At 44.5% G+C, this 20,507-nt stretch overlaps 1 long non-coding RNA gene across 1 annotated transcript in view; it reads left to right on the top strand.

Moving 5' to 3' along the window:
• The window catches only part of LOC149450475 (uncharacterized), a 38,912-nt gene extending 26,938 nt beyond the window's left edge, over positions 1–11,974 (top strand). Inside the window, exons 2-4 of the long non-coding RNA XR_016315253.1 lie at positions 1,394–1,419; positions 7,231–7,253; positions 10,037–11,974. This is a non-coding gene — a long non-coding RNA (uncharacterized LOC149450475). The remainder of the gene's footprint in view (positions 1–1,393; positions 1,420–7,230; positions 7,254–10,036) is intronic.
• The last annotated feature ends 8,533 nt before the right edge of the window (positions 11,975–20,507 follow it).

Raw genomic sequence — 20,507 nt, 5'->3', positions numbered from 1 at the left:
TTCAGAAATTTGGATACATCCATATCTCCAAATAACAAAGGTTTAGTCAAAATTTAAATTTGTAATGAAACATTTCACCTATGTCTATCTACGACCAGACTCAATAGATTATTTGCCATTATTGGGCCAGCGACATTTTCTTTGAAGTGTATCTAAAGCCAAAACTTTTTATTGATAGTGTTGATTAAAGTAGGTAATGATCTCTTAGATTGTAAGCTCCCAGGATCAGGGCCCTCCTATCCCTCTTGTATTGAACTGTATTGTTGCTGTATTGTCTCCCGTTATATTGTAAGGTGCTGAGCAAACTGTTGGCGCCATAAATCCTGTATAATAAACCCTGCTGGGTTCTATTTGGCTTCAATAGGGGAAATTTCCCTTTTTTATCCTGTACACACAACACATCACATTCCCCAAACTAAAAGTACTCTCCTTTCGGATAGTAGTCAACAGGACAAGTGTCCCCACTGGAAGATTTCCCTTCTACTCCTCTTCTGGTGGCAACTTAAAACTTGGGATTTTCCTTGCTTCCAGAGAATGGTTTCCAGGACAAATCTCCATAACAAGAACACAGAAATACACTCACTGGCCACTTTATTAGGTACACCTGTTGAATTGTTTGGTAACACAAACTGCTAATCAGCCAATCACATGGCAGCAACTCAATGCATTTAGTCATCTAGACGTGGTGAAGACGACTCTCTGAAGTTCAAACCGAGCATCAGAATGGGGAAGAAAGGGGATTTAAGTGACTTTGAACATGGCATGGTTGTTGTTTCCAGACGGGCTGGTCTGAGTATTTCATAAACTGCTGATCTCCTGGGATTTTCATGCACAACCATCTCTGGGATTTACAGAGAATAGTCCAAAAAAGAGAAAATATCCTGTGAGCGACGGTTGTGTGGATGGAAATGCTTTGTTGGTGTTGGAGGTCAGAGGAGAATGGGCAGACTAGTTGCAGCAACATTCAGATGGAAGGGTCAGAATTTGGCGTAAATAACATGAAATCATGGATCCATCCTGCCTTGTATCAATGGTTCAGGCTGGTGGTGGTGTAATGGAGTGGGGGAGATTTTCTTGGCACTAGCAAGCTGTACCTAATAAAGTGGCCGGTGAGTGTAGATTCTTTACACAATCTATTTAAAAAGGTTTCATTTTAGAGATACTTGAAGGGCTGATTAGCACCAACAACAGGAGATCGAAATGAAAGTGCTATGGCCAGCTTGGCCAGGGTCAATCATCTGATTAGTGCTTTTTCGATGTTCTGTTATTCTACTCAACTTTTTCTGTTCTGCCGATTACATCTTTATGTTTGTAATATTAATATTTTATGCTTCTTCTAGCCAATTGTTATTTTTTTTACCATAACTGAGACTGTATTCTTGTTTTACTGTAGGAAGGCCACGTTTGCTGTTAGTGAAGGTAAAGTATAGTTCCATTAATTAACTTTTGATATTTTATTGCTTCAACAGAGCATTTGTTATACTTACATACGTTAACCCTTTCCCGCCTGGCCCAGTATCACTTTAAAAAGTTCAAACGCCAGGGGGCGGAAAAGATTGGCCAATCACGTGACCACTGTGATTGGCTTTCACAGAGGTCACATGATCAGGAGATGGTCCTGCCAGCTACTGATCATTAGCAGGGACCAAGAGCTGTCTTTCAGAGCTTGGTCTGGAAATTGGAAATTCCAACTTCGCCAGTTGCCAAAGAAGAACTGTTAAGAGAAATTGATTATCAGAAGAGTTTAAAAACCAGTTCTGTTTTGATTTATGCATTGACATACCTTTTTAGACCCAGTCTGTCCAGACAGTATAGTCACCTGTTGACTTGGCACTATGCATAAGCAGCTTAACTCTTCAATAGGATTCAGAAGCTGCATCAAACATAATTTTACTTCAGTTAACCACTTGTCGACGGCAGATAGCCAAATGATAGCTTCATGGAGGCCGGACAGTTCTGGGAGTCATATGACGTCCTCCCAGAACGCGCCCTCCCTCGCACCCCCGGGGGCACACACCCGGCGATCTCCGTGATTGCTGTGTCCTATGGACACAGCTGATCACGTGATGTGGTAAAAGGCCAATCACAGCGGCTTTTTACCACGTGATCAGCCGTATCCAATAACACAGCAGATCACCGGTAAATGCAGTTGTCAGTTATCTGCAATTGTCAGAGGATGGATCGACACTGATGATCAGTGCCCTGATGATCAGTGCCCAGCAGTGCCACCCACCAGTGCCATCCATCTATGCCAACCAGTGCCACCCACAAGTGCCCATCAGTGCCACCCACCTTTGCCCACCAGTGCCAAGCAGTGCCACCCACCAGTGCCCAGCAGTGCCACCCATCAGTGCTGCCCATTAGTGCTACCCAGCAGTGCCACCCATCAGTGCTGCCCATCAGTGCTACCCAGCAGTGCCACCCATTAGTGCCCAGAAGTGCCACACATCAGTGCCCAGCAGTGTCGTCTGTCATTGCCCCTCATTGTTGCATATCAGTGCCAGATCATCAGTGCTGCCTATCAGTGCCCGTCAGTGCTGCCTATCAGTGCCCATCAGTGCTGCCTATCAGCGCAGCCTCATCAACGCACATCAGTGAAGGAGAAAAATTACCTGTTTGCTAAATTTTATAATAGAAACAAAGAAAAACTTTTTTTTCACCCAGTGGTGAGTACATACCACCAAAAGAAAGCTTTATCTGTGTGAAAAAAATGATAAACATTTCATATGGGTACAGTGTTGCATGACAGCGCAATTGTCACTCAAAGTGCGACAGCGCTGAAAGCTGAAAATTAGCCTGGGCAGGAAGGGGGTATAAGTGCCCGGTAGGCAAGGGGTTAATTGCAGTACAGGGGACGTTTTTCCAGTCCTTTGAAGTGTAAGAAGACAATGGGGGAAATTTACTAAAACTGACAGCTGGAGCAGCTGTGCATGGTAGCCAATTAGCTTCTAACTTCGCTTGGTCAATTAAGCTTTGGCAATAAAACCTGGAAGCTGATTGATTTCTATAAAAAGTTACCAGCTTTTGCACCATGCAGTTTTAGTAAATAACCCTCATGACTTCATAATCCCCATCTCAGCGAACTACTTACACTGACAGAGAGAAAATGGAAAACACAGGGAGGATCTGGCTAGAATAGAAATACAATGCACTAAACAGGAGGGAAGGACAAAGGGAGAAACCAAATTACATAAGTAAACAAGTTGCAGTGGCACAAAACCACCACTATATGCCAGCATACTGCAGAAAAATAATAACCTCATGCAGTTCAATGCAACACATAAAATATACACAGAAGTGAGGCAAAACAAAACCAGTCTTCATTGTTATTGTTCTCTCTTTGGAAGTCAGCTGGAGCCTCCTTTACGCCCCTTTCCAGCAAGTGTCCTCTGACATTGAGAATGCTTTCCTTGAGACGTGTAAAAATGCAAACAAACAAAAAAAAAATAGTTTTAATATACTTCCCCATTGACTACATGTATCCCTTATATAAACCCGGAACCAGTATTTCCCTTTTCTTCTTATCTTCTAACTTGAATCTGGGACGTCCCCTTTCTAAATTGCCGTGTCATGATGTCACTTGTGATCACATTCTCATGTCACAAGTTTGGAAAAGCACATCATCCATTATGTCTAACGTGGACTTTTCCTCCCTTTAACTGAAAATGACATCCGCATACATCTCTGCATTCCGACATGAAATCATCTCAGGGCATTCTTTATATTTTTTGCATGCGTGGTAAAATCTGCATTTTTTTTTTGCTAGAAATTACTGTAAAAAGTGTATATTTACTGAAAGCAGAGTCCCTGGAGAATAAAATGGTGGTGGTGCAATTTTTTTTATGTCGCATTGATATTATCAAATGCATATTTTCAGGAAAAAATGCACCAAAATGAATGAAACCGTATTATACCTAATTTTGTTCGGTAAAATATAAAAACTTGGGTTGTGTTGAGTAAATAGATACCAAACATGTCAAGCCTTAAAGTGTTACTAAACCCACGACAGTAAAATCAGTCTGTATACGCAGTAGAGCATGCTTGTTATACTCGCTGTGGAACTTAAGGGGTTAATCCTCTGCATTGTGTAAAAAGACTGTTTGGTCCTGTTTTCTCTGCCCCTCCTCTTGTTCAAATGTCCACCTGATAAGACAGACTGAACCCGCAGTTCCATGCACATACTCAGTTTAGTGTGTATTGCTAAAGAGGTTTTTTTTTCTTGGGAGAGTGCATGTGATCAGTACAGGGCCAAACAGCACTGCCCAGACAGAGAGTCAGGGGTTTTGTATCCTCCTAGAGCAGAATGAAAACTCCTCCTACAAGCTTTAACCAGTGCTCTGCTGGACACTGATAGAAGTCACAAGACTGCTCTAACTGCTGATGAGAAAAGGTATTTAGCAGTTTATATTTACAAAAAAAATTGAATTTCCATGTTCTGTGTACTGTGGGAGACCAGATATAGTGAATGCAGGGTCCGGGGAGACCAGATATAGTGAATGCAGGGTCCGGGGAGACTAGATATAGTGAATGCAGGGTCCGGGCAGAGCAGATATAGGGAATGCAGGGTCCTGGGAGACCAGATATAGTGAATGCAGGGTCCGGGGAGAGCAGATATAGTGAATTCAGGGTCCGGGGAGACTAGATATAGTGAATGCAGGGTCCGGGGAGACTAGATATAGTGAATGTGGGGTCTGGGGAGACCAGATATAGTGAATGCAGGGTCTGGGGAGACCGGATATAGTGAATGCGGGGTCCGGGGAGACCAGATATAGTGAATGCGGGGTCCGGGGAGACCAGATATAGTGAATGCGGGGTCCGGGCAGACCAGATATAGTGAATGCGGGGTCCGGGGAGAGCAGATATAGTGAATGCAGGGTCCGGGGAGACCAGATACAGTGAATGCGGGGTCCAGGGAGACCGGTTATAGTGAATTCAGGGTCCCGGGAGACCGGATATAGTGAATGCAGGGTCCGGGGAGACCGGATATAGTGAATGCGGGGTCCGGGGAGACCGGATATAGTGAATGCGGGGTCCTGGGAGACCGGATATAGTGAATGCGGGGTCCAGGGAGACCGGATACAGTGAATGCAGGGTCCGGGGAGACCAGATACAGTGAATGCAGGGTCCGGGCAGACCGAATATAGTGAATGCAGGTTCCTGGGTTTAGTAACACTTTAAAATTGTGCATGCCCATGAAATCACAAAAAACTATGACACCCAAATTTCTGCATAGGTGGCACTTTACAAGCCTTTACAGATTATCAGTTTAGAGCTAACTGTAAATTATGTTCCTAGAATTATTGCTCTCATTCCGACATTCGTGATGATACTCCACATGTGCGGCACAGTTGATATTTACATACAATGTCTGTGTTTTTTACAGGGTCTGTACAGGGGTGTCGAGGGTGCTTTTAAAAAAAATTACATTTTGATTTTTATATTTTTTTTTTAAACTTTATTGCTATCACAATGGGGCTAACAAGCCCCCTATGTGTTAGCATGGACAGGTTACAGGTACCTTATATGGAGACATCAGTGGTCAATTAGACACCCCCCCCCCCTTCCCATATCTCTCCACCCTTCATTGCAGATAATCAAGCAGAAATTGTGCTTGATTAGCTGCATGCTTAGCTACACTAGCTGAGGAATGACAACTGTGACCCTGGTAATGGCATGTATTACACAGGAGGGATTGGGGGGATTGCTCTCACTGTTCAGGTTGTTCAATCACAGGCTCCGCTAGCGGGGAGGGGGAGGTGGAAAGCCCTTCACCAGCTCTTTCAGCAGCCATGAGCTACTTTTCACCATTTGTCTACAATGTTGTTGATAATTGTACCTTGGTACACTAGTGGTTAAACATTTTTTTGTCCATTGTTTTTAATTAAAATGACTGTTTTTCCACTTCCTGGCTGAGCTCCCGGTTATGGTACCATGGCATCACAGCTGCATCCTGGTGCTAGTCTATTCGGTGCCTTAGGCAAGACCAGCTACCTTGCAGCCCCCACCACAAAAAAAAGAAAAATTAAAGTAGAAAATATTAGCTCAAAAAAACATAACTGCTAAATTTCTTTTAATTTGTAAAAATAAATGCCATAAGATGCCACCAGCACCAATATTACAGACAAAATCAGTATCACGGATGGACTGTATCTGTGGCTGGCAGTGGCAGGGTAATAGTTGCAGTGAGTGGAGGATGATGGATGCACACTCTGACAGATCCCAGGCTGGAATTCCCCAGGCAATGGGGGGAGGTAAAACTCTGTGACAGCAGGCAACCCAGCCCACACACACAGAGAACCCCTGAACTCAGCGATCCCACACAGTGACAGATCCAACACAACACACCACCTCCAACACTGACACAGATCAGCAGGCACTAGAAAAGCAGGCTGTGGGATGGTGATGATGTCATCACTCACTGACACATTGCACGTGTGATGGATGGCCGGCCGGGTCACAGTCTCACAGACATGAGACATCAGAGTCAGACATTACCTTCCTCTGCAGGCGCAGCTCCGCCTCCGCTGATGAATGGGAAGAGAAGGGCTGGAACTCCACAGTGATCAGCATCCAGTAGTCTGCTTTCAGTAAGGGACTGAGTCTGAGAGGAACACTGGAAGGAGCCGCAGCTCAGCTGCTACACTGGCCCCAGACACCCAGCATCTTTTCATGTCCACAGTGATCAGCATCCATTAGTCTGCTTTCAGTAAGGGACTGAGTCTGAGAGGAACACTGAATGAGCCACAGCTCAGCTGCTACACTGGCCCCAGACACTCAGCATCTTTTCATGTCCTTTTCTGTACTTTCGTCCACTCTGCTGCCCCTCCCCTCAGTTGCAGGATCATTTATGATGTCATCCCACAAAGAAAGAGTGCCCAGGCGCCCCTAGGTGGCAGTGCGCCCTAGTTTGCCTAGTGGAAGCACCGGCCCTGACTATGCTGCCCCACCATTAGTAACATATAGGATACTAAGCAGAGAAAGTGAATGTCAGAACATACACAAAACTGAACAAAGATAGCATAAACAAAGTATGACTAAGCTGTAACAAGAGGAGAACAGAAAACACATGTTGCTCACTGTGTTCAGCAGATCCCCCAAATGTGCTGCCCATAATTTTGTGTAAAAATTTAAATTTTGAAGGTAAGGCTGGAGTTCCTCTTTAGTGCAGAAGTGAAAACCATAATGTCCAAATACAGTTTTTAAAAATATATTTTATTTTTGTCATTTCAGAAACGGAGAAGGCCAACTTGGAGGTAGGCTGACATTTTGTGATTGACACATTTTTTTGTTCTTCCATTTCTTTTGAACAACAGAAGAAAGTCTCTGAGGCCAGCACTGGGCATGTTTTTTTGTTTATCACACTATAATAAAATGAACATTTCATAATAAATTATTGGTTAAAATTCTTACCCCAGTACTTGCAGTTTACAACTTTCAGTGCTGCTGGCTCCTGTTCTCTCAGTGCTGCTTCCCTGATCATCTGGACTTCACAGGAACAGAGTTAACAGTGGACAGTGCAGACTGGAGCCAGTCTGTTAGCTTGGAGAAGGGAGTGGGGAGGGAAGGGGAGTGTTTGCTATCCTAGGCTATGGGGCTGTGTGTTTCTATTGATGCACATAGTAGAGGGAGGCATGGCTATAGTCCCTGCATGCAAGGGTGGCTTCATAGGACACTGCAAGAGAAAGGAGCCACCCTGACACAGGAAACCCGGAGATCATGGCACTGGCCTAAACTGGAATATAGGCAAGGATTAGAAAACTGAACCTGCTTTAAAAACTGAGGATTTACTTTTAAAACCTATTATGATCAATTCACAAAGATAACGCACACTAGAATCAGGGATGTGCCTGTATTTGTTCAAGCCTGGCTGTGGGCCCGAACCTGGAAGTCAGCTGTCATTCTTGGTCCAATAACCAAGACCCCACCCTGCGGCTGACGTTACAAAGTGGCCATTAACGGTGCACCAAAATGAAAATTCAGGACTGAAAACTGAAAATTCAGGATGCATTTGGCCAAAAACCGAAATCGAAATGGACAGTTTTTTTTGTTTTTTTTTTAAATATCATTTTTATATAGAATTGTTTTATATTGCACTTTTTAATTAATATCATGAATTTAAATGAATATGATTTTTAAAAATCTATTTCAGTAATGTAAAATTTTAATGAAAGTAACGCACAAAAATTGGACAGAAAATAAAATTAAATATATATAAAATTAAAAAACTTAAATAGAGGCATTTTTCCATTGAAGTCAATGGAACGCAATTATGGATTGAAGTCAACGGGACGCATTTGTGCATTGAAGTCAGTAGATGTGCATTGATGTCAATGGGATGCGATCTTGCGTTGAAGTCAATAGGGGGCATTTTTGCACTGAGGTCAATGGGACACAATTTTGCATTGAAGTCAATGAGACACGGTTTTGCATTGAAGTCAAAGGGACACGATTTTGTATTGAAGTCCCTAGGGGCCTTTTTGCATTGAAGTCAATGGGATGCGATTTTTACACCAAAGTCAATAGGGGACTTTTTTTCTTCAAAGTCAATAGCATGTGATTTTGCATTGAAGTGAAAGGGACGTGATTTTTCATTGAAGTCAATAGAGGGCGGTTTTTGCATTGAAGTCAAAGGGAGGCAATTTTATATTGAAGTCAGTGGGATGCGATTTGGCATTGAAGTCAATTATTATCCAAAACTTTTTTATTGGTAAAACGCCAGTAACCCTATTTTGGCCTGATAATTTTTGGTGGCTGATACTAGTGACCATAGTAGATCAATGATGTTACGGGCATCCCCGTCCCTTTGTAACATCAGCTGTGGGGCAGGAAGGGGCGGACTGACAACTTATGGGGCCCCCGGACAATAGGGGATCATGGGGCCCCTGTGTCCTCGCCCACACTCAAACTACTCCCAAAAAAGCAAATGAAAGGTACCAGGGGCATGTCATCATTGGGCCCCCGGACAATAGAGGATCATGGGGCCCCTGTGTCCTCGCTCACACTCAAACCACTCCCAAAAAAGCATATGAAAGATACCAGGGGAATGTCATGGGGCCCCAACTGACCCCGGGTCCTCGGCCAGTGCCCGAGTGTCTGAATGGTCAGTCCGCCCCTGGGGGCAGGGAATCCATTGCCTGCAGTTCATTGGACCATGAATGATTCTAGATTCTGGGTTTGCACTTGAACCAAACGTTCACTCATCCCTGAGGCTACTCCTAGCGTTTCGTGAACACACCATTTGTGTGCGTTTTTGCACATAGGGCAGCCCATTCATTTTAAAGGGGCTGCCTTATGCAGGACAAATGTGCCAAAGTATCTCATGTATGCACCTTTTTGGGCGTTGAGCTTAGAATATTTTTAAACCGTTCATTTGATATGCATTTTAATGCGTGCAAAAATGGGCCTAATTTAGAATTGCATTAATAATGAATGAATTTAATATTCGTGCACCTGGAAGTGGGTGGGAGGTAGGAGGGTAGATGATCAGGGGCGGACTGACCATTTGGAAACTCGGGCACTGCCCGAGGGCCCGGGGTCAGTAGGGGGCCCCATGAGATGCCCCTGGTACCTTTTTCATAGGCTTTTTTGAGTTTGGGCAAGGACACATTGGCTCCTTGATCTCCTATTGCCCGGGGGCCCCATGAGTTGTCAGTCCGCCCCTGTAGATGATGCAGGGGGTGTGCTAATGAGGTAAGCTTCTTCCTGTGTCTTGTCCTAAAGTCTATAAAGTAAGGCAGAAGGAATGGATACGTTTGTTATACATCCATCTGGACACTGACATAAAGGCGTGTAGAAAAAATTGAAAGTTTTTGAATTTCTGCAAAAAAAGCACATTACAGCTATATTGGTACATAGGGGACCTGAAATTAAGAAAAAAAAAAACGTGAACTTATCCTTTATGTCTTCCATTCCAAAAAGTATATAGCAAAAAATAAAAACAGTTCATATAATGAGGGATTTATTTTTCTGTGAAAAAATGTCATGTTTTATTAAAAAAAATAAATACCTTGAAAGCATTCCGGTTCTTATTTTCCAGGCACCCCCTGCTGAAGAACCTGTAAAATCTAATGAATTACACTATGCAACCATCGATTTTGGATTTACCGAGTCAAGAAAAGTCATCGAAACAAAGGAAAGCACAATGTATGCCACAATAAGGACAGACAGCAAAGATGACACGGATGATTATGATGTGGTATTAATGAGGTAAAACCTCTGAAAGAAAAGGAGTAATAATCCCAGAAACCAGCTTCCAATCATAAAAATGCCATACGGTATCTAACTTTTTTAAAGTGAAGAAATGGATTTCCTAGACTGGACTGACTGGTTCCTGAATTCTACAGTAACTCATCCTGGTGTACTCACAATTCGGGATGAGCTTTGGATTGGTCTGAGTCTGGAAGTTAGCTATCATTGCTGGGCCAATGAGGTGAGGGTGTGAGATACCACACCCCAGAGCTGACCTATGTAAAAGGCAGGGATGCTTGGGACATCATTGACTTAAAATGGCCACATGGCCATATTAGGTCAATGACATGGCCATGTGCCCAAATTAGGTCAATATTGTTGACCCGTCTGACTGTGCCCATATTAGGTCAATGTCATGGACCCAGTTTAGCCATGTGCCCATATTATGTCAATGTCGTTGACCCAATATGACCTTGGGGCCAAATTAGGTCAATGTCATTGACCCAATATGACCATGTCCCCTTTTTAGGTCAATGTCATTGACCCAGTCTGGCCATGTGGCCATATTAGGTCAATTTTGTTGACACAGTCTGTACATGTACCCATATTAGGTCAATGTCGTTGACCCAATATGACCTTGGGGCCAAATTAGGTCAATGTTATTGACCCAATATGACCATGTGCCCATATTAGGTCAATGTCATTGAACCAATATGACCATGTACCCATATTAGGTCAATGTCGTTGACCCAATATGATCTTGGGGCCAAATTAGGTCAATGTTATTGACCTAATATGACCATGTGCCCATATTAGGTCAATGTCATGGACCCAGTTTAGCCATGTGCCCATATTATGTCAATGTCATTGACCCAATATGACCATGTCCCCTTTTTAGGTCAATGTCATTGACCCAGTCTGGCCATGTGGCCATATTAGGTCAATTTTGTTGACACAGTCTGTACATGTACCCATATTAGGTCAATGTTGCTGACCCAATATGATCTTGGGGCCAAATTAGGTCAATGTTATTGACCCAATATGACCATGTGCCCATATTAGGTCAATGTCATTGAACCAATATGACCATGTGGCCATATTAGGACAATGTCATGGACCCAATATGACCATGTCCCCTTCTTGGTCAATGTCATGGACCCAATATGACCATGTCCCCTTTTTGGTCAATGTCATTGACCCAATATGACCATGTCCCCTTTTTGGTCAATGTCATTGACCCAATATGACCATGTGCCCATATTAGGTCAATGCCGTAGACCCACTATAACCATGTGCCCATATTACTTTAAAGTCCTTCACCCAATATGACCATGTGGCCATATTAGCTGAATGTTATCGACCCAATCTGGCCATTTGTCTATATTAGGTCGATGTCGTTAACCCAATCTCACCATCTGCCCATATTAAGTCAATGATGCCTCGGGCATTTGCGTACATCAGCTCCAGAGTGGAGTATCTCACACTAGCACTTCATTGTCCCAGCAACGACAGCTAACTCCTGGGTTCGGATGAACTTGGGTTTGGAGCTCATCACCATTCACAATGGATGTGATCTCCCAGGACTTCTGCTGATGTCTTCCAGCCAGGAGTGCTTACGTCTTTGGAATACGTCACTTCCAAGCAGACTCACATATGTCCATATCCTCCACTGACATGTTTCACTCTATGCTTTTGCTTCACTAAGGACCAAAACCTGACAAAAGGAGGACCTATGCGGAGTGTCCCAGTTAGGTGCTTGAACAATAAAGTTGATTTTATTGCCCAACTTTTTTGGACCTGTGAACTCATCCAGGTGTGTAGAATGCAATAGAAGAAAATATATCCCGCTTTTCAAAAAGTTTCTGTTGGATTTTAGACACATATAATACTTCTTTTTAGTGTCTTGAGGCGATTATGAATGAAAGAGCCATTGAAATAAAAAATGAAGTGTGATTTTATTCTATCACACAATGGTGTAAAATAACAATGTAAAGCGTATCGTGAACAGTTCCATGTAGATAAAACTACTGTAGAAATATCAAGCAAAAGTTTAAAGATAAGTCACCATTATTTGTCATAGAAGTCCGGCCATGTGCTGTTCTGTCCTTCATGCTCTACTTGTCCTTCGAGACTTTGTGAAGAAGCCGGAAATAGATGGAAGTGACGATCTTTGTCTTGCAGCATGCACCTGTCCTAGACATGTATGTGTGTGTGTCAGAGTGTCAGTGTTAGCGTGTGTGTGAGCTCCCGTCCTCTGCAAGTGTATGATCCAAACGCACACGTTCCTGCGTTAAAAATGGCTGTGTGTATAAGTGGGTGCTGCAGCGACCGTCGGTTGGAACCGAACAAAATCAGCAAGGAAAAAATGTCACCAGCACACCGAGGATCACCAATATGGGTCCAAAGGTTTTAATAAACCATCACATAGTTACAGCAAGGCAACGTTTCGGAGTCTCGCAGGACCCCTTCATCAGGCATGTGACGGGCCTGATGAAGGGGTCCTGCGAGACTCCGAAACGTTGTCTTGCTGTAACTATGTGATGGTTTATTAAAACCTTTGGACCCATATTGGTGATCCTCGGTGTGCTGGTGACATTTTTTCCTAGCTCCCGTCTTCTGTCCCTTATGGACCTTTTATGCAGAATGAGTGTGTCATAACGAGAGATTCTTAATACCTTGTATGGCATAGAAGGGAGGGGACGACACTCACATAATGTTTTTGATGGACAGGAACAGATGTATGCTGATGTACATAATATTGTAAGCCGATGATGTAACCTCAGCTATTCATATTTAAATGATAATATAACTTCAATGTATAATCACTAATCTATATATGCATCAATATTAGAAACATATACTAAATACACACAGCTACTATTAAAATACATAATGTAATAGTAAGTCTATAATGAGTACTCCTAATACCCTTGACACATTACTACCAGAGACTTTTAACCAGCTATACCTAAATATAGTACCGTATTTTTCGCTACATAAGACGCACTTTTTTCCCCCCAAAAAAGGGGGGAAAATGTCAGTGCGTCTTATGGAGCGAATATGGAGCGGCCGGTCCGGTATTTCCACCGCGGCCGTGTCAGAATACCGGGCCGGCCGCTCAGCTCTGCAGCGGGACATTATGGAGATGACTGCTGACCTTTGGGAAGGTGGGGAGCGGGTACCTGAATTTGACAGGTACCCACTCTTACTTCTTTGTTCTTTGATCTTACCTGTTCCTCTATCCAGCGGCGCGCTGTCTTCCGGCTTCTGTATTGTGGGCACTGGGCATGACAGCCGGGTGCCAAGTGCGCATGCGCAAGAAGCGGTGCTTTTTGTGAATGGTAAGGCGGTACCTGGGACACATGACAGATCCCAGAAGCCGCCGGACCAATCACAAAGCGCAAGTGCTTCTCGCTCATGCGCACTGGGCACCCGGCTGTCATGCCGAGCGCCATTACAGAAGCCGGGAAGACAGCGCGCGGCTGGATCGAGGAACAGGTAAGATCAAACAAAAACTCTACGGCAGTAAGAGCGGGTACCTGTCAAATTCAGGTACCCGCTCCCCACCTCCCCAAAGGTCAGCAGTCATCTGTACTGTCCGCAGTCTCTGGTCATCCCTGTGCTGTCCGCAGTCTCTGGTCATCCCTGTGCTGTCCACAGTCTCTGGTCATCCCTGTGCTGTCCGCAGTCTCTGGTCATCCCTGTGCTGTCCGCAGTCTCTGGTCATCCCTGTGCTGTCCACAGTCTCTGGTCATCCCTGTGCTGTCCACAGTCTCTGGTCATCCCTGTGCTGTCCACAGTCTCTGGTCATCTCCTGTACTGTGTCTGCAGTCCATTAGTTCAGAAATTTTTTTTTTCCTGTTTTCTGCCTCTAAAACCTAGGTGCGTCTTATGGGGCGAAAAATACGGTATACTCAGCCTTCAGCTGGTTTGGCTAGTTCAGCTTAACTCCTGTCTTATTTTACTGTCTCAGTTTAATTTATTCATATTTTTCAGTCTCAGTTATAATTGAAGAATTGTAATACTACCATTTGTCAAAAGACCATTCACACATATTAATATTAATTATGATTAATCATAAAAACCAAATATTTTGCAAGCTTGCCATCGATATAAGTGCCGAATCATAAATTTGATTTCTAACAGTTTCATTAACAAAAAAGTTCTGTTAGTCGCACTCCTTACTCGGCACACAGCAAGTCCTGGCACTTCATAGTGCAGCGTACTTCAGGAGAACCAATAAATACATTTAGGGGCAGCATACAGCTGGGCTAACTCTCTTGCCTTAAATATAACTTACATAACATAACATTCGGTACAAAGTGTGCAAAATGATCTGCTATTAAATGATGCTTTATTTGTGTATTTGTATACATTGTCTAGCTGAAAAATGTAACTTAAAGTGGATCCGGAATGACATACAGTATACACTCACCGGCCACTTTATTAGGTACACCTGTTGAATTGCTTGGTAACACAAATTGCAAATCAGCCAATCACATGGCAGCAAATCAATGTATTTAGGCATCTAGATGTGGTGAAGACGACTTGCTGAAGTTCAAACCGAGCATCAGAATGGGTAAGAAAGGGGATTTAAGTGACTTTCAACGTGACATGGTTGTTGGTGCCAGACGGGCTGCTTTGAGTATTTAAAAAACTGCTGATTTACTGGTATTTTCACGCACAACCATCTCTAGGATTTACAGAGAATGGTCTGAAAAAGAGAAAATATCCAGTGAGTGGCAGTTGTGTGGAGAAAATGCCTTGTTGATGTCGGAGGTCAGAGGAGAATGGACAGACTGGTTCAAGATGATAGAAAGGCAACAGGAACTCAAATAACCACTCTTTACAACTAAGGTATGCAGGATACTATCTCTGAACGCACAATACGTCCAACCATGAAGCAGATGGACTACAGCAGCAGAAGGCCACACCGGGTGCCACTCTTGTCAGCTAAGAACAGGAAACAGAAGCTATAAGTAGCACATGCTCACCAAAACTGGACAATAGAAGATTGGAAAAACGTTGCCTGGTCTGATGAGTCTCGATTTTGGCTGTGACATTCACATGGTAGGATCAGAATTTGGCGTATAAAACATGAACGCCTGGATCCATCCTGCCTTGCATTAATGGTTCATGGATATACAGCCGACAAATCTGCAGCAACTACTATGTCAATATGGACCAAAATCTGAGGAATGTTTCCAACACCTTGTTGAATCTATGCCACGAAGAATGAAGGCAGTTCTGAAGGAAAAAGGGGGTCCAACCCGGGACTAGAAAGGTGTACCTAATAAAGTGGTCGGTGAATGTATTTCTCCATGTTAAATGCATGCATACTAAGGGGGTCTGTGTAGAAAAACTTTGTTCAAGGAATATGGCACACATCTGCACAGCTCCAATGAAAGTTGGCATATTCTATGTTACCCCCAGACCACACCTATGCGGCCGTGAGGGCCACGTTTTGCACAGGCACAAGAGCCCATTCATTTGAATGGACTCCCGTGCCCCGTGACTTGCAGGGAAGAAGTCCCTGCACTTCTTTGGAAAACTCAGCCCTCACGGGAACCTCAGTTACCAGTACGGTTGCGTTTTCCAGTGCGGGCGGCGTGCCATTAGAACTAATGGCACCTGCCCGTGGGTCCGCATTTCTCTGTGCGGGTGGTGCGGCTGCACGGATTTTCGTGCGGATCCACAGTGGCACCACCCGCACAGATGTGAACCTAGGGTCATATACACTCTCCGGACGCTTTATTAGGTCCAACTGTTCAATTGTTTGGTAATACAAATTGCTAATCATCCAATCACATGGCAGCAACTCAATGCATTTAGGCATCTAGATGTGGTGAAGGTGACTTGCTGAAGTGCAAACCGAGCATCAGAATCGGGAAGAAAGGGGATTTAAGTGACTTTGAACGTGGCATGGTTGTTGGTGACAGACGGGTTGGTCTGAGTATTTAAAAAACTGCTGATCTACTGGGATTTTCACACACAACCATCTCTAGGGTTTACAGAGAATGGTCCGAAAAAGAGAAAATATCCAGCGAGCTGCGGTTGTGTGGAGGAAAATGCCTTGTTGGTGTCAGAGGTCAGAGGAGAATGGGCAGACTGGTTGCTGCGACATTCAGATGGTAGGGTCAGAATTTGGTGTACACAACATGAAAGCATGGATCCATCCTGTCTTGTATCAATGGTTCAGGCTGGTGGTGGTGTCATGGTGTGGGGGAGATTTTCTTGGCACTACCAAGGTGTACCTAATAAAGTGACAGAGAGTGTAATTATCTGGTATGACCATAAGCGCCATCTACTGGCCATAATGCAGTATTTGTTTTTAAAGTGGAACTAAATGGCTAAATGAATGACCACCCGCCCCTCTTTCACACCTTATTATTATTATTATACAGGATTTATATGGCACCAACAGTTTGTTCTTTACAATATAAAGGGAGACAACACAGCAACAATACAGTTCAATACAAGAGGGCTAGGAGGGCCCTGATCCTTGGAGCTTACAATCTAGGAGGGAGGGGCTAGTGGTACAAAAGGTAATAACTGTGGGGGATGAACTCATAGGGGAAATTGAAGATTCGGTTATTAGCTGAAGGCAGGATAGGCTTCCCTGAAGAGATAGATTTTCAGAGATCGCCTAAAAGTGAGCAGAGTAGGCGATAGTCTGATAAATTGTGGTAGAGAGTTCCAGAAGATGGGGGAAGCTTTGGAGAAGTCCTGGAGATGAGCAAGGGAGAAGGAGTCAAGGGAGCTAGAGAGCAGGAGGTCGTGGGAGGAGCGGAGAGTACGGTTTGGGTGATATTTGGAGACAAGATTGGTGATGTAATTTGGGGCAGAGTTATAAATGGCTTTATATGTTATTAAGTGTTGTTGCATGGCAGACCACTTCCTGTTATCTCACATATATATTCTTATTATTATAGCCAAATTTACCCCCCTAACTCCTCCCACAGTTTTTACACTACATAGACAGTAATATACCGAAACGTGCGGATTGTTCCCGATTGGTGTGCTATTACTTTGTGGAACGTTTTCGCCGAATGCTTCACGAAATAACTGTGTTTTTGTGGTGAAATTGGTCCCATAGGAATGAATGGCGGAATGTTCAAAACTAGAGTGGGAGCTGACAAAAGCTAGAGTGTGAGCAGAAAAATCAGGACATGATTTCTAAACTGCTATCACTCCCTCATTTTCAAGCCCACCTACACAAATCTTATATCAAAACGTTCAGCTATCCCTGCTGCCACTAACAATGTCCACGGCTAAGCCATAGTCCTGATAGTTTTCACAATATGACCATTTGTTTGCAACTCACGTCGCCCATTGACATTCATTGAAACTCCAATCTAGCCACCTCAAATTTGAAGGGCAATTTCTAAACTGCCACTGTGCCTTCATTTTTAATATTTCAGAGACATACTATACATTGAAATGTAGGTCTGGGTCTTGTGATTCTCACAATATAAAACTCTTTGGTGTAGGATTTATAATTTTTAAACTACAACCGTTTGAAGATGGCAACCGCCAGTGAAGTGAGCAAGTTGGAGCAGTTTGTTTTTAACCGCTCTTCTCTGCCCTTGCTGTAGAGTGAGTTGCCATAGGAACCCAGGTGTGTGAACAGGCAGCGGAGTGAAAAGCCACTCCACCCAGTTACTACGCCCACTCCAGTTGTAGACTACTGGTGGAGGCAAGAACACTTCACACAATTTCCCCAGAAATTGTAGCTTTTCTAGTTGTCAATGTTTTGAATTTTAACCGTTGGGCAATGGGAAGCCAGTGGAGGGATTGGCAGAGAGGGGTGGCAGATATGGAACGGTTGGTAAGGTGGATGACCTTCATCTTGAAAACTCCGGCACATGGGCCACCTGTGTCTTCTAGGTATCTGTGACCTGGCAGAGACTGGCAAGGCGTATGCACACGTGGATCAGGATTTCTGCGCATGCTCACAGATGCTGCCAGCTTCTGGCAGATTGTGACTGTACTGCCTGGCAGTGTTTGTGCGCAAGCATGCAACCCGCCTCTCATGCAACCATACACCACAGTTGTGCTTGATAACACACTGCATTCTGGGTCAGCTTTGATGTTGCTATTCCAGGAAGCAGTGGGGCCCAGCCTAGGCCAGAAACCCGGAAGAGCTGCTTTCCAGGATCAAAATCAAACAGTATAAAATGGAATAATGATTAGCTTTTGTGTAAGAGGGAGGGGGAGGGATAAAATATAAAAAGGTTGCTAGAGTGCGTTTATTTCTGCTTTAAATATCTTATTCGGGGGGGAATTATGGCCAGTAGGTGGCGCTTACAATCATACAAGAGAATTATATCATGCAGAATATGGGTTTTGGTGGAGCTGTGCTCAGGGGCGGACTGACCATTTGAGAACTCGGGCACTGCCTGAGAGCCCGGGGTCAGTAGGGGGCCCCATGAACTGCCTCTGGTACCTTTTATAGGCTTTTTTGGGTGTGCTTTGAGTGTGAGCAAGGACACAGGAGCCCCATGATCCCTTATTGCCCGGGGTCCCCATGAGTTGTCAGTCTGCCCCTGGCTGTGCGGATACGTGTGACAATCATTCAGCTAACTATTTAAACATAGTCATCTAAGTAATGTGTAAGTGTAACATTTTCTGGTATGTATTATCTCTCGTAGGGATCACAGTACTCCGCCAGACAATGCCTTCATCTGTGTTTCTTTACAGAAGGACGGCGCCATCTTTGTTCAGGCATCAGTCAGGGTCATCATTTACTTGGACTGAGATGCTGGCTCAGAGACGACACAGTCATGTAAATCCTGGTGTCTGTACAGTTCTGAGCCGTGTTCACAAGATCAGCCCCTGATGCGGCTTCTCGCTTTGTACCTTACAGTAATGTTACAAAGCTGCAGACCGATCACTGGGAGACAGGAGATGGAAGAAATGCTTCCAGGCTGGTTATCCAAGTCCTATAAACTGGAACTTAAAAGGCAAAACATTTGTGTATAAATATAAAAAAAATTACATAATCATTTATAGAAAAAAGAGAGAAACAAATGTGTATGTATCTTGTTGTCAGCTGCATAGAGAGCTGGGGGAGGAGAAACAGCAGCACACAGGTCTTCCCAGGAAATGGCTGCTTGTGCTTCACAGTAAGCACACTGTGCACAGCCATGCAAAGCCATGTGCACGAGCTGACAGGGAGAACTGTTTTGTTTACAAACAGTTCTCCTCCCCATTGGAGATCCTCGTTAATCATCAGGCGCCGGCAAGCAATTACCGTCCGGGACCTGATGATTGACAGCCGCGGCCACGAATAGCGGCGCAGGTAGGGCGTGCACATCCCCTACCCGCAAATGCAAAATCATGTATACTAGAACGCACCAAAAATGCACTGGAACGCACATGTCCCTATTTAAATTGAAGAAAAAGAGAGAGGAAAATTAACTGGAAAGCATCAAAAACGCAGCGGAACGCACCAAAAACGTGCATGCAGAGGAGGAGAAACAGCATTACACTGGTCTTCCAAGGAAATGGCTGTGTGGGGGGGAGCATGTCAGCATAAGTCTGATCATTGGAGAGAGTCGGCTGAGTTCCCAGCACAGCTAGAGAACTGACCACGCTGTGATGTCATGCCTAATGTGGTCAGTTTTAAATAGGAAAGCAGAGGGACTGGCAGGAACACCAGGGATTTCACACAAAGGAAGCAATACAAAGAGAACAGGAGACTTTTTCATACAACCCGCTTCAACCCTGGCAAAACGACCACTCGAAATGCCTCAAACAACGCAGTCGCGCGCTGGAGCGCTTATGGCGCAAAACCAGATTCCCCTCACGCGTTCTCCCTCTATAAAGCCGCCTACACCACCTCCCTCCATGCCGCCAAGCAAGCCTATTTCATAACCCTTATTAACACCCTCTCCACCTGTCCTCGTCGGCTCTTCTCCACTTTCAAATCCCTGCTCTCCCCCCCCCACCTCCACTCAGCACCTCACTCACCGTCCACGAGATTGCCAATCACTTCCAAAACAAGATTGACGCAATCCGTAAGGACATTGTCAACCCGCAATCCACCTCTCCACCCAGCCTCCCGCCCTCCTTCAACTCCTCAACCGTCCCCTCCCCTGACCTCAAACCGCACTACCCCCCACTATACCTAATGCCCCGCACATCATCACCTCCCCAACACTCCGCTCCCTCAGCCCAACTACCCCCGAGGAGGTCTCTAAGGTCTTCACTGAAGCCCACCTCACCACCTGCCCCCTGGACCCTATCCCCTCACAGCTCCTCCAGTCACCCCCCCCCCCCCCTCCATCATTCCCCCATACTCAAAAACCCTCCCTTGA

The sequence above is a fragment of the Staurois parvus genome, unplaced genomic scaffold (assembly GCF_062004578.1).
Source record: "Staurois parvus isolate SC_StPar_1 unplaced genomic scaffold, SC_StPar_1.0 ptg000574l, whole genome shotgun sequence".
In the NCBI taxonomy this organism is placed as follows: Eukaryota; Metazoa; Chordata; class Amphibia; order Anura; family Ranidae; genus Staurois; species Staurois parvus.
The sequence above is the reverse complement of the archived record's forward strand: the minus strand, read 5'-3'. Positions and strand labels throughout refer to the sequence as shown.